A 12,429-nucleotide genomic window follows, 5' to 3' on the forward strand; every position below is an offset into this window, starting at 1 on the left:
TTTTTTTGAGGTCAATTTAGCAGAGGTTCCTTTTTTTTAGAGTCATAAATTTAAACTTTGCAGCTTTTGTTCATCGTTGTAGAAGGATTCAAATTTCTGGGAGGGACATGTGTCATAAAATTTTCATGGATAATTTTTAAAGTGCTCATTCTTTGATCCACTTATTTGCAAGCCTTATATAGTCTATTTCAAGGAAGCTGCAGGCTTTGAGAGTATCATTTTGGCATATTTTTCTAGGGTTTTTAAGGGGCAACAAAAATATTGGAATATCACTTTCTTGTAGACCTCAAACCATAGGGCCGAGAGGATTTTGATGCCAGATCTGAGCATAGAAACACTTGAATGTTAAAGAGATTGGCTAATAATTTTTTTTTGCAAAGGTCTCCTCTAAAGTTTTGTTGAATTTAACTAACACTTGTTTGCACGCCGAGTGCACATTTCCACAAGGCCACACGCCTTTAAAAGCTTCAAGCCCTTGGGCCTTACTCAATCCATCACCAAAACATTTTAATGAGGGTTTCAACAAGATTTAGGAACGAATTGCATTTAAATTTTCATGAGACCACAATGTTTTAGAGGTTGTCTTTATTCACTGTGATCTTGTGCCACTAATCTTTGTTTTGCTGCAGATCTAAGCCCTTTTTGAGAGGATTTCACGTCAATTTTTTTGCATGATAAGGCTTAGCCAAGGCCGAAAGGGTTTTTTTTTATCTCTTTCTTCTTAGAACCATAAGTTTGGAGAGCTTGGTTTTTATCCTTTGAAATCAAGGATTTGAATGGGTTTATCTTGATAAAGTTTTGTTAAGAGATTGCATAGACACCTAATCCAACGAAGAGAATCCTTCTCCTATGGTCTCCATTATGACATCGTATGAGGACCTTTGAAGATTGCAGATTAGGAGCTGCATAGACACTAGATCAAGGCTTTCTTCTTGCTACGTTTGAGGGTTTCTTGAGACATCAAATAAGGGTCACTTCATGACTTGCGGCTAGGACAATAGGGACAACGTATTGGGCCTCCTACCTTCAGCTGTGAATGCCTCTTTTTCTATAGCTAGGGTTCCCTCTAGGGCTCCTTAAATAACATTGAGGCTCCCTTAGACTAGAGACCCTTTTCTTGGCTGTGATGAGGGCTTACACTTTACTGACCTTCTTGACTGCAGCTAGGGCACGTCCAAGACTCCTCCTTTAGGGCTACATAGAAGGCATATCCTTTAGACAACATCTAGGGCTAGGGCAAACCTTCTAGGGCAGTGTATACTCTTAGGATCTCTCCTTCCACCAAAATCCAAAGACAAGTGGAGAGGAAGAGATCACAAGAGGTGTGTCCAAATGAATTGCAAGCCACCTCCTTTTATAGTAAAATGTTGAGGATAGATGGCGGCAATTTGGTTGCTAGCCTACCTTGACAGATTGTCGCATAACACAAATACATTCATATCTCCATGAATACATGTCAGAATCGGATGATCTTTAGATCAATCCTACACCTTTCGACGAGAGGAATCCAAGAAAAATATCAGCTGCCATAAATAAGATGATCCACATGGAGTTTGGCCCTAGTTCCCCAATTTTAACAAAAAATAATCAAACGCCTCTTCTGTCAATTAATCAATTTCTCTGGCAAATATAAAATTAAATACTAAGCCAGAAAATTAATTAATTTAGAGTAAAAAATTTAATTCTAGAGAAATTAATTTCTCCAAGTGGAAAATGACCAAGATAAATTCGCGAGTCAAAAAGAAGTAAATTTTTGGAGGTCCCCCACCAAGGGAAAAATTGTTTTTTTAAGAAAAATTAAGCCCTTTGACCTTGGTGGTTAAGTCAAAGTTAACTTTTTGAGGAAATTAATCCAAAATATTTATTTTTGGATTATAAAAAATGCTTTTAAGAGAAATTCGAAAATTCCTCAAAAATAAATATTTTTGACGACAATGATTAAAAGATGATCAAATCTTTATCAACGGTCGAAATTATTTTGACGGGGATGAAGCTGGCTAGCCGTTATTTTTCACTTGGAGGGATTTCTCTACAAATAGAAGTCATTCTGCTTCTGTTTTGATATCCTTGGTCAGTGTAAATTTTGTAACAGTGGTATTGATCCATTGATCTGCTGGGAACATCTGAATAACATAATAAAAAGACTTTGGGGTTCAGTTCATGGTGTTCTTTGTCTATTAATCTGTGGTACGTGTTGGTTATGTGCTTTCCTATGTTGTACTGAGTATTTACATAAGCTTATTATTTCATTTGTCGGTGATAAGAGCATTCTATTGGTAGATTTTAGGTCTATCTTAGGTGATCTGATTCACCATATGTCTAACAAGTTTACTTAAAGAAATATATAGAATTTGCAGATACACTGACCCTTAGGCTCCAAGTTCATAGACTTTGGAGAAGAGCCGACCTTGTTTGGGCTTCAGGATTTTTTATATGATTTTCTTACTTCGCTAGAGGCGTTGGTTAATACTCTAACTTTCAAAATACATTGAGCCATTGTCATTAAATAAAAAAAGAATATCTCTCAAAAATTATTTTCTACAAGCCTCGTATATTTGTAAATAATTTTTGTATATAATTTTGTAAATAATTTTCTGTAAAATAATTTCTCTAACCCTTATTTGCAGTTATTAGGGTTTCTGGGGTTCTATTTTATTTTGTATATATTTGGGTTCTTGGGTATTTTTGTTTTATTTGTGTAGGTGAGATTCAAGCTATTCAAGAATCTTGCCGGGGTTTGCAACTAGATCTAGGTCCTTGAGGGTAAGATCTAGTCTCCATTTAATTTGTAGGACCAACATTCAACAAATTTGCATTGATTTGGGCGATTATTGAAGAGCTGAAGCAATCATTTGATTTTTGCAAGGGTTTGATGTTTTCCTAGGCCTCCTAGGCCCAACGTGATCCCTTCTAGCCCTAGCCGTTGCCTCTTCTTCCTACCTCAATGAGCTGTTGACCCCTTTCTGCCTCTAGGCACTTGCCGTCAAGCCCTAGGGGCCTCTAACCCTTGGCCGCAGGCCTAATTTGGCCTCCTAGGCCTGGTCGTGAACCTTTTACCCCTTGCTGTAGGCATTTCTAGGCCTTCCAGGCTTGGTAGTAGGCCTTAGTGGCCCTCCTCCCCTCCTCCATGGCTTTCTCCTACCCTCAGTCATCCTTTTCTTCCCTTCGCTTAGCCTATCTTCCCCTCGGCTACCCTCATTCTCGCTTTGCTGCCTCTTGGCAATCTTCCTTCCCTTTGCTACAGGCCTAAGAGGCCATTTCCTTGAGCCGCAATCCTTAAGGGGCTTTTTTCCCTAGGATGCAACCCTTGAAGGGCTTGCGGCAGGCCTTTGTGGCCTTCCTTGCCTTGACCACAGGCCTACTGGGCCTTTCTCTCCTAACCGCTGCCACCTCCTAGGCTTCTAGCCCTTGTCGTTCGCCTATTTGGGTCTCCCTTTGCCTCTTTTCATTTCTGATTTGATTTTTGAGCTAATACTGGGCGTGTTGCAGAGATTTGGAGTTAATTTTTGTGTTTGAAGGTGATCGTCTCATTGGAGAAGTTCTGGACAAGGTCTCTTAGTCATCTTCTAGGCCTAAGGCGTATTGGTTTGCCTCCTAAACTCTTGCCTCCTCACTGTTAACTTACAACTCTTTGATCTTTTGGTTATAGTGACATTAAGCACATCTATGTGGCATAAAATCAACTCATAACTAGTCCAATACATTGATAAGTCACTCGCATAAAATTGGCATCCATTTGTTTGGCACATTTCATAAAGTTTTGAGGACTGTCATAAGAATCATAGGATCTGAAATATAATAGTGGTATTGGCATCCTAAAGAACCTAAATACATTAAGGATCTTGTGTTTAAGTGGTTTGATATTTGGGCTTCCATTCTTGGCACCCTTGCATTCGTAGGCATCTCATATTTTATATTTAAGGTGCTCTTAATTAAATGTACTCACTGCTGTCATAAAGTTTACTTGTTGCTCACTGAATGTGATTGGAGTACAAGTAACCTAAAGGCTTACTCTTGCTCATACTCTATTGATAAGTATTTGCTCGTTGTGGAAAGGATTTGTTAGTATTTGGATTAATAATTGGCTAAGTGGTTTTTCATTGCTCTCTAATAAAGCTACTAACACTTTGTTGCCTTTTGAGTTTCATAATCGAAAGAGGTCATAAACTTACATTAATAAGCTCACTCTCATAAGCACTTGACACATTAATCTCATAATCCAATAATCTTGTTGAATGATTGCTTAAGTTGGTAAATCTAAGGATTTATTATACTGGTGTATTTTGTTCTCTTGCACATTGGCATTAAAAATCTAAATGTTCTTAACTTGAGGACTTGTGAATCTAATTGTATGTCTCTTGAAAAATTGTCATTGGCATTTCTTGTTGAAGAATCTAATTACAATATTATCTTGTTGGCATAACTTGGAACTTCTGTCTTCTTGTTGAAAGAAAATAAAATGTGACAATTGAAGAAATGACAAAAGACTGGATCTTTGCAAGGACCAGATCTTGGAGACCTCGAAGAATCTAGGGTTTTGCAACTAACTCTCTAGTGTGGTTGTAGAACTTTGCAATTTGTAAGTGACAGGTCTTGAAGACTTTGGCATCTAGGGTTTGTAAATCCTAGCAAAAGTTTGAGTTAGAAAACCCTAGGAATAGAAACCTTGACTAATTGTTTTTGCTGTGAAAAGAAAAATGTAGTTCTTGAGAATGATAGGTATGATATCATGCTGATGTGAGGACAAGGTTTGATGAAAAAGATCCAAGATTAAGAGGGAGTTGGCTCCCCTCAAAAGGATATGTATCTACTTTCTTTAATTATTATTGTTGCTATTTTTTGTCTATGCACTTTGCCTTTTGTTCTTTCATAGTCTTTTAACAAAAATTGTAGGTCAAGACAAGATCTATCTAAGCTTGACTAATAGATGGAAAATTTGGAAGAACGTAGCAAAGCATGAAGACAAGAAGAGAGTATGCATCAAAAGAAGTCATTTAGATGGCAACAAGAAAGCACGATTCAAAAGAGAAGAAGTTTACCTAACTCAGCTAGAAGGAGGAAGTTGTTAGATTTTGAACAGTTACAATACTACTTGAAGTTTATGATCAAAAGAAAAGATGACAGATCAATGAAAAAACCCTTTGACAAGAAGAAGAAGAGTTTTGATATCATTGTACCAGTAGCTGATTGATTCGATCCAGGAACACATCATTGACAAAACTTGTATATGAAGGAAGTATTGTTGACCTTAGAGGGAGCTAGCAACAAAAATTGACATGAAAGATTTTGCATCTTGACTAGAGGTCATTCTGATTGATTTGGCAACTATAATAATGCTTGGGATATGATATGATTTCCAGGAAGAATATACAAAAGTGTGTACACTATAGAGGCAGGAAAGGAAACAAATTGATACAAGAAGTCATGAAACAAATTGTTGATCACTTGATGATATGATGGGTTCGATTGGAAAGAGGGAACTATAATTGGCTCTACTTTGACTGGTTTGATAGGCACTATTGCTGACAAAGATACTACTGATGATCATTGGAAGATGATATAATTTCTTGAAAAAGGCATGAAGGCAGAACCCTATCACGAAGAAAGAATATGTGAAGGCTTGTGTGATCAACGATGAAGAAGTTTGGCTCCATAAGATGTTTGACGAACTACTTGATGACATGTTAGAGCTACATGAAGATTGACAAAGGTCCAGGAAGGTCAAAGCTCGTTATGATGTGATACAGATAGGAGCTAAGCAACTACTACAAATCTCCCCGAAGAACATGTAGCCGATGCTTTGATGAGTATTATGATTGTTCCTCCCCGCTGGAGAGAGTGAGGATTACCTCCCTGGTTGAGAGGGAGTGATGAGGGACACTGCATTCTCCATGTGTAATGCACTATGGCTAGGACTAACAATTGTAAGCCTAGTGAAGGCACTGGTAGGGAGAATGGAGGGTTGGATAAGCATCTGGGACTTATACTCCTTGAGGAATGGTATCCAAGATAGTAGTCCCGAGAATCAATACACTTTGAGGGTTAGGAATCCAAGATAAGAGTAGTCTTAAGGACTGATATTCTTTGAGGATGGGGAGATATCCAAGATAAGAATAGTTCTGTAAGGGCATACCTGGTGAACATCTGAATGGGGTATGTGCCTTGAAAGGCAATGGTGGTGTCCAAATATATGCCTCTCAACATTGTGCTCTGGTCTAGTGGAGAGATATCGCTGGTTAGTCAAGGCCTTGCTATTTTGTAATTGACAATGCTGGTTGTGATGATGCTTGATGATGCTTATCAATCTGAACTCTTCTTATCGGAATATTTCAATTTGAGAGTATCCTTGTATCCTGATGTGTCATTATGAATACCTCCCTAGTTAAGAGGGAGTGTTGAAATTATTACTAGGTTCGGTCTTCATAATTTGCATTGTACTTGTATCAAAATGTATTTCATGTAAAAGAAAAAAGATTTTATTATTATTATTTTTAGTCAAAGCATGTTCTTCATGCTTATAGGGTTTATTTGAGTCAAAAGAGTCAATTTGTCCTCCAAAGGGCCAAGTCGGCCCTAGAAAGACAACTATTCAACCTCTTGGACATGTATGAATAGAAGGCAGTTTGACCACATTTGATCACTCACAAACATTTCGATTTCTGTGCAAAAAGAAAGAAAATTTCAGCGAAAGTCAAAGGATAAAGAGAGGAAAGTCGAAGGAAAGAGAAATTTGGACTTTTTTGCCCTAGATCTGCTCACACATGCGAAATTTTTAGAAGAATTGTAGGGCCTAAATTTAAGGAGGTGCCCAGATTTCAGATGTTTGACGAGCATTGACTTTGTTGACTTTGACTTGGTGTAGAAGCTTTGAAGGAGGGTTGACTTGGGTCTGTATGGCAAGTTTTGTCTTGGTCTTGGGTCTTGGATATCTCACTTTGATCTGATTTTATAAGAAGAGGATTTTCTTGGGATTTCCCCTTTGTGGGGCTTTTGCCTTGGCTTGGAGCCTATATCTCTGTGTTCTTTGTCTCTTGTGATCTTCATGTTTTGTATTTTGGTAATTGTTTGATGAAGAAGAGAAAAAAATTTAATAAGAAGCCAACAACATTCACAAGTAATTATCAAGTTAAAGAGAAATCAACCCTAAGCTACAAGCTTCTTGGTTTCTCAACAGAAAGAAAGGGTTGATTATGAGGAGACTTTTGGCCCTGTAGCAAAATGGGCCACCATCTGAACTCTCTTTGCCTTGACAACTTAGGATGAATGGAAATAATTTGTGCCCATTGAAATAATTTCCAGATTTACAAAATATCATCCCCAGAAATTTCTGCACTTATCCACAACTTAGCTCCTTGATTTCTGTGCTCAGAAAAAAACCTCGAAATCTGTGTTGCAACAACCTTGATTTTTGTGCCCAAAACAACCTCGAAATCTGTCCATAAACAACCCCAATTTCTGTGCTGTCTGTCTTGATTTTTGTGCCATAATTGCCTCGAAATTCTTGCTATAAACAACCCTGAAATCTGTGCTGAATGTGCCTCGATTTTCATGCTGTCCCTTCTCAGAATTTTGTGCCCAGAATTCTGAGTGCATGCAACTAACTCCTCAGAAATCGTGCATCCCATAGCCTTGAAATTCGTGCCTTTCTGCGTTGATTTTTGTGCTCCTCTATGACTGCCTTGCTCCTAGAAATTCGAGCTCCTTACTTGGCTGCAACTTCACCTCTCCTCTTCTCCTCTCCTTCTCTCAAGTGTGAAGTGAGGAATGAGCCTCCCTTTTCTCCTTTTGTCTTTTGGAAAAGATTGAATCCCTAACCCTAGGATTCAATGGTTGAGATTTAATCTCCAAATCTCAAGATGTGTGGTTGAGATCACTTTTCCCAAATGACCCCCCTCATACATTGGCCCCTTTACTTAAAAGCCTCCTAGTACCTTTTTCAAGTTGTATACCTTTTTCTAATTTTCTCATAAAATGAATTTCTCAACTCACTTTAATATTAGAAAAGTGAACTTAGTACTTTACACATAAAGTCACTTTATAAAGTGCAAGTGACTTTAATATTAGAAAAGTACATGTTACACCACTTTTAAGTATCTCTTCCATCCATGACATTAATATAACTCATAAATGTCACCAAGTCAAAAGTCATTAATGTGTCTACTAGGCTAAAAGGGATAAATGCCTAGTAACACCTCTCCTTGGTATTATTTTCAACATCTTTGCCTTGACAACTTAGGATGAATGGAAAGTGTATCAAATGTATGTAAAAACTGCTTTCTTGAATGGAGACCTAAAATAAAATGTTTTTATGTCTGAACCAGAAGGTTTTGTTGTGAAGGGACAAAAGCATAAAATATGCAAACTCATCAAATCCTTGTGTGGCCTTAAACAAGCACCACGAGCTTGGTATGAAAAATTGATTGAGCATCTTCTGAAATTAAATTTCAAACAATTTAATCTTGATGATGTAACTTTTTTTGTCAAGAAAGTTTGCAGAACTATTGTCTATCTTGTGGTATATGTAGATGATCTGTTGATGATAGGGAACAATAAAAAATATATTGCATCCATAAAGAAAGAATTGAAGAAAGGATTTGAGATGACAGATTTGGGCTATGTTACCAAGATTCAGATACAGATACAGATACAGATACGGATATGGATCTGGATCCGGATCCACTAGTTTTTTGGAAATCCGGGATCCGGATACGACAGTGATATGTCACGTACAAAAGAATAAAATATAATAATATTTTTTAAATTTTAAAAAACACTTTATATTTCAAAATCAAATACTCTATGAAACCATCAAACACTTTTAGAACTGAAACCATTAGATATATTATAAATATGAAGACTGAAACACTGAAATGATGCATCCTCTGTCATACAAGTAACAAAAAGGATCATAATATCATAAATGATAATAGTAAATGTATTTACATATCCTCAAATCGATCTATATCTTCTGCATATTGCAACTCTACATCATGAATAGATGATGGGGGTCTTGGAATGTAGGAAGTTGCATCAGTAGGCTGGATTGGTGGTGTAACAATATCCTCAAGTAGGTTGAGGTGAGTCATGGCATTCAGTGTCAGGCTCAAGTCAGATATCTCAGGCTCCACATTCGACATCCTGCTCGGACCTTTTTTATACTCCAGTTCAACATGTGATAGTAGACGGAGGTTGGAATGAACACAAACAAGATCCTTAGCCTTTGTTGCTCCCAGCCTGTTTCGCTTCACTGAATGGATGAAGCCATATGTACTCCAATTCCTCTCAGCTGATGAGGAACTAGCAACCTGTGATAACAACCTAGTGGCTAGAGTAGAGAGATGAATGCTATCCCCACCATGGAAGCCCCACCAAGTAATAGGATCAAGATGCCCTTGATCATCCATAGCTCTTGGATCTGAAAAGCTACCAGTAGATTGTACAAATCCTCCAAATTCTTAGCGTACTTCCATTGCAACTCCCATATCTCTAAATTTTTTCCTCAAAGCTGTCTTGTATCCTTGTACCACTTTAGAATTCTTGTTTGGCGTTGTTCTACCAGGTAAAGACAAAATTTTGGAATGATAGTATTTATGGTGCAATGCATATGCCAAAAGGTGTAATGGTGTGGTCATTTTGTTCCATCTTTTTGTAACTATGTCCTTCACTAAATAATAGAATGTTTCATAAGGGTCATTTTCACTGGCCTTGATAATTTCCCTTATCCTCTCCAACATACTATCAATGTTTTCATAAATTTCCCCCAAGCAAGGTGTATCTATATCAAATGCCTTGATTAAGGTCAAGATTGGTTCAGTGAATCATAAGGTATTGGACTTTGTCCCACTATGCATTATCAAGAATGACAGACTTGATTTTTTTCCCTCTATTAGAAGTGGAAGTCCTCCATGATTCCCAAAGAGGGTCAATGACCATGCTTGTAATGTTTGTCTCACTTCCATAACCCTCTTTATGACAAGAGTGTGGGAGGCAAAACGAGTTTCAGCAAACTACAAGTTTCAAAATGTCAAATCTCAAATGAGAAATCATATATAAATTTGTAATTAAAAATAAGAATTTCCAATACAAATAATATTGACTAAAAAAAAATACCTTCAGTAGCTCCAACTTTTCAAAACCTCTATATATGGCCTGGGACATTGAATGATTGGTTATGAACATTTGGATTTCCTTTGTTGCTACATATATTTCATTAGTCCATCCAATCTCACCAATCTTGGCAAGGATAAGGTTAAATGAATGTACTACACATGGAGTCCAAAATATGTGATGCTATCGACCCTTCACAATCAAACCTGCAACTTTACAAACCTGTGCGTTGTCCATAATGATTTGAACAACATTATGTGGCCCCACACTTTCTATTGCATCAATAAGAATTGTGGATATGAAATATGCATCTTTCTCTATTTCATTGCAATCAACAACCTTAAAAAACATTGCCCCTTGGGGGCATACTGCAACAACATTAATTAATGGACGATTTCTTTGGTCTCTCCAACCATACAAAATGATGGACACCCTTATTTCTGCCCATGTATCCCGGATTGCTTGTAGTTGTCTATCCACAGATTGTTTCTCTGATGCCAACAAAGCAGTGCAGACCTTTTCATATCCAGGGCTTTTGTACCCTTTTGGTGCTTCATTAACTGCCTTAATCATTTGTTGCCAATAAGGGGAACACACCAAATTGAATGCTATCCCATTTGCATAGATGCAACGAGCTACATGTTCATCGACTATGTTTCTACCTTGATTATTGAAAGCTGCTTCAAGAGGGCCTAGAGTGGGCCTTTCATTAGTTGTGGCAGTAGGCCTAGATGGCAATGGAGGCTTACTTGTAGAGCTTTGCACAAGGTATTTTCCCTTAGCTAGCTTCCTATCAGCAACTTCTTGCAAAGATGCATAGAATTTCATTTTTCCAGAACTCAAACCTTTTCCAGGTTTGCCATTTGCATTTTTTGACCCGGTGCATACTTGCACCCCTGTGTTAGTTTGACAAGTGAGATGGGCCTTCACTCTAGTATATGAGCCATTTTTTTATATCTTGGCATTCATTGCACTTCTATTTAAATAAACCACCTCCGGGATTTTTCCCAATAATCCCCACATAGCCATAGAGGAGATTTTGGGTCTGTTTTGATGATTTCCCCTTCATTCTGCTCATGCTGTGATGGTTCCATAATGGTCTATAGGTTACCTTACTCAGTACTGCATATAAAATTCAAATTATAATATATTAATAATTATCAATTCACAATTAAATAATAGCAAAACCCATGACCAAGTGGAATAACAAAAACTAAAATAAGACAACATTAATTTTAGAATGGCAACCTTGCCAACTTGCTAAGGACAACAACTACAAGAAAGAAAGGTTATAATAAAGGGGAAAACGTTGGGAATGAAAAAGATTCAAACATAAACTTATATCATATAATCATACCTTATCAAATTAATTAAGTGGAAAATGAAATTACATATGGGATTAAAAAGGGGGGTTTGATTAAAAAAGATATTGAGAGGTGATTTATGGGATAAGAGCATATTGGCTTACAACTTATTAAGTTATAAGCTGTGGCTGAAAATAAAAGATCTGCCACTGAAAACAAGCGAACTGATGGAACCCATAAACTGCATACAAAGGCCAGATCGAGCCCAAGGGGAGCCAACCTCCTACTAAGGTCTTCAACATAGGTTGCACACACAAGAGACCTCAACTACCAAAAAGACAATTGTTACCATCATTGTGGGCCGATTGCTGTAGGAAAATCTTTAAGACATATGAGATCTAAATTACTTTAATCTATGGACCATTTCTATTGCCAAAAGAATGCCACGCAAATTAGCTGAAAACTAATATGAAGGAAACACATCTTATAAACGATGGTGATGTATGTTGATGGTTCTAATGAACAAGACAAGCTTAAGCCTTAATCATGAGAAACAAGCATGAATATAAACCATTAAATTTAAAAGACCAAATATATTTTATCTCTTGTATGCTTGTAATGCTTGTCTTTAAAGTTTATCTCCAGAAATATTTACATCATTTGTCAAAAAGACCCAACAACAAAACCCATGAAATGTGAGACAGTCGTGACTTGAGTCGTGAGAAAACAAAAAAATTGCGGCGGTGGTGACTCGAGCCCTGAGAAAAACATTGGGGCGGAAAGATTTTAGCGGAATAGACAAATGCCTGTTTAATAAAAAATACCTTGCGGTGTGACTTGGTCCAACTGATGTGAATAATGACAAACTTTGAACGCTTGAATAGTGAAAACTGAATAACAACAAACGCCTGGTTCCTGAAGAATGAATAATGCCAAACATTGAAAGCTTGAATAAACGCCCCCTGTTTTGCCTGTTGAATGTTGGGTGCACTGCCGACAAAGAGGGACCACACTAAAT

At 37.3% G+C, this 12,429-nt stretch overlaps 1 protein-coding gene across 2 annotated transcripts in view; it reads left to right on the forward strand.

Moving 5' to 3' along the window:
• Positions 1-12,429, forward strand: part of LOC149250531 (Tetratricopeptide repeat (TPR)-like superfamily protein) — a 201,941-nt gene that overhangs the window by 122,387 nt on the left and 67,125 nt on the right. The window lies entirely within an intron of this gene.

Source organism: Pinus tabuliformis, chromosome 7, assembly GCF_031772625.1.
Source record: "Pinus tabuliformis cultivar Carrire ecotype Pingquan chromosome 7, CPIR1, whole genome shotgun sequence".
Taxonomy (NCBI): Eukaryota; Viridiplantae; Streptophyta; class Pinopsida; order Pinales; family Pinaceae; genus Pinus; species Pinus tabuliformis.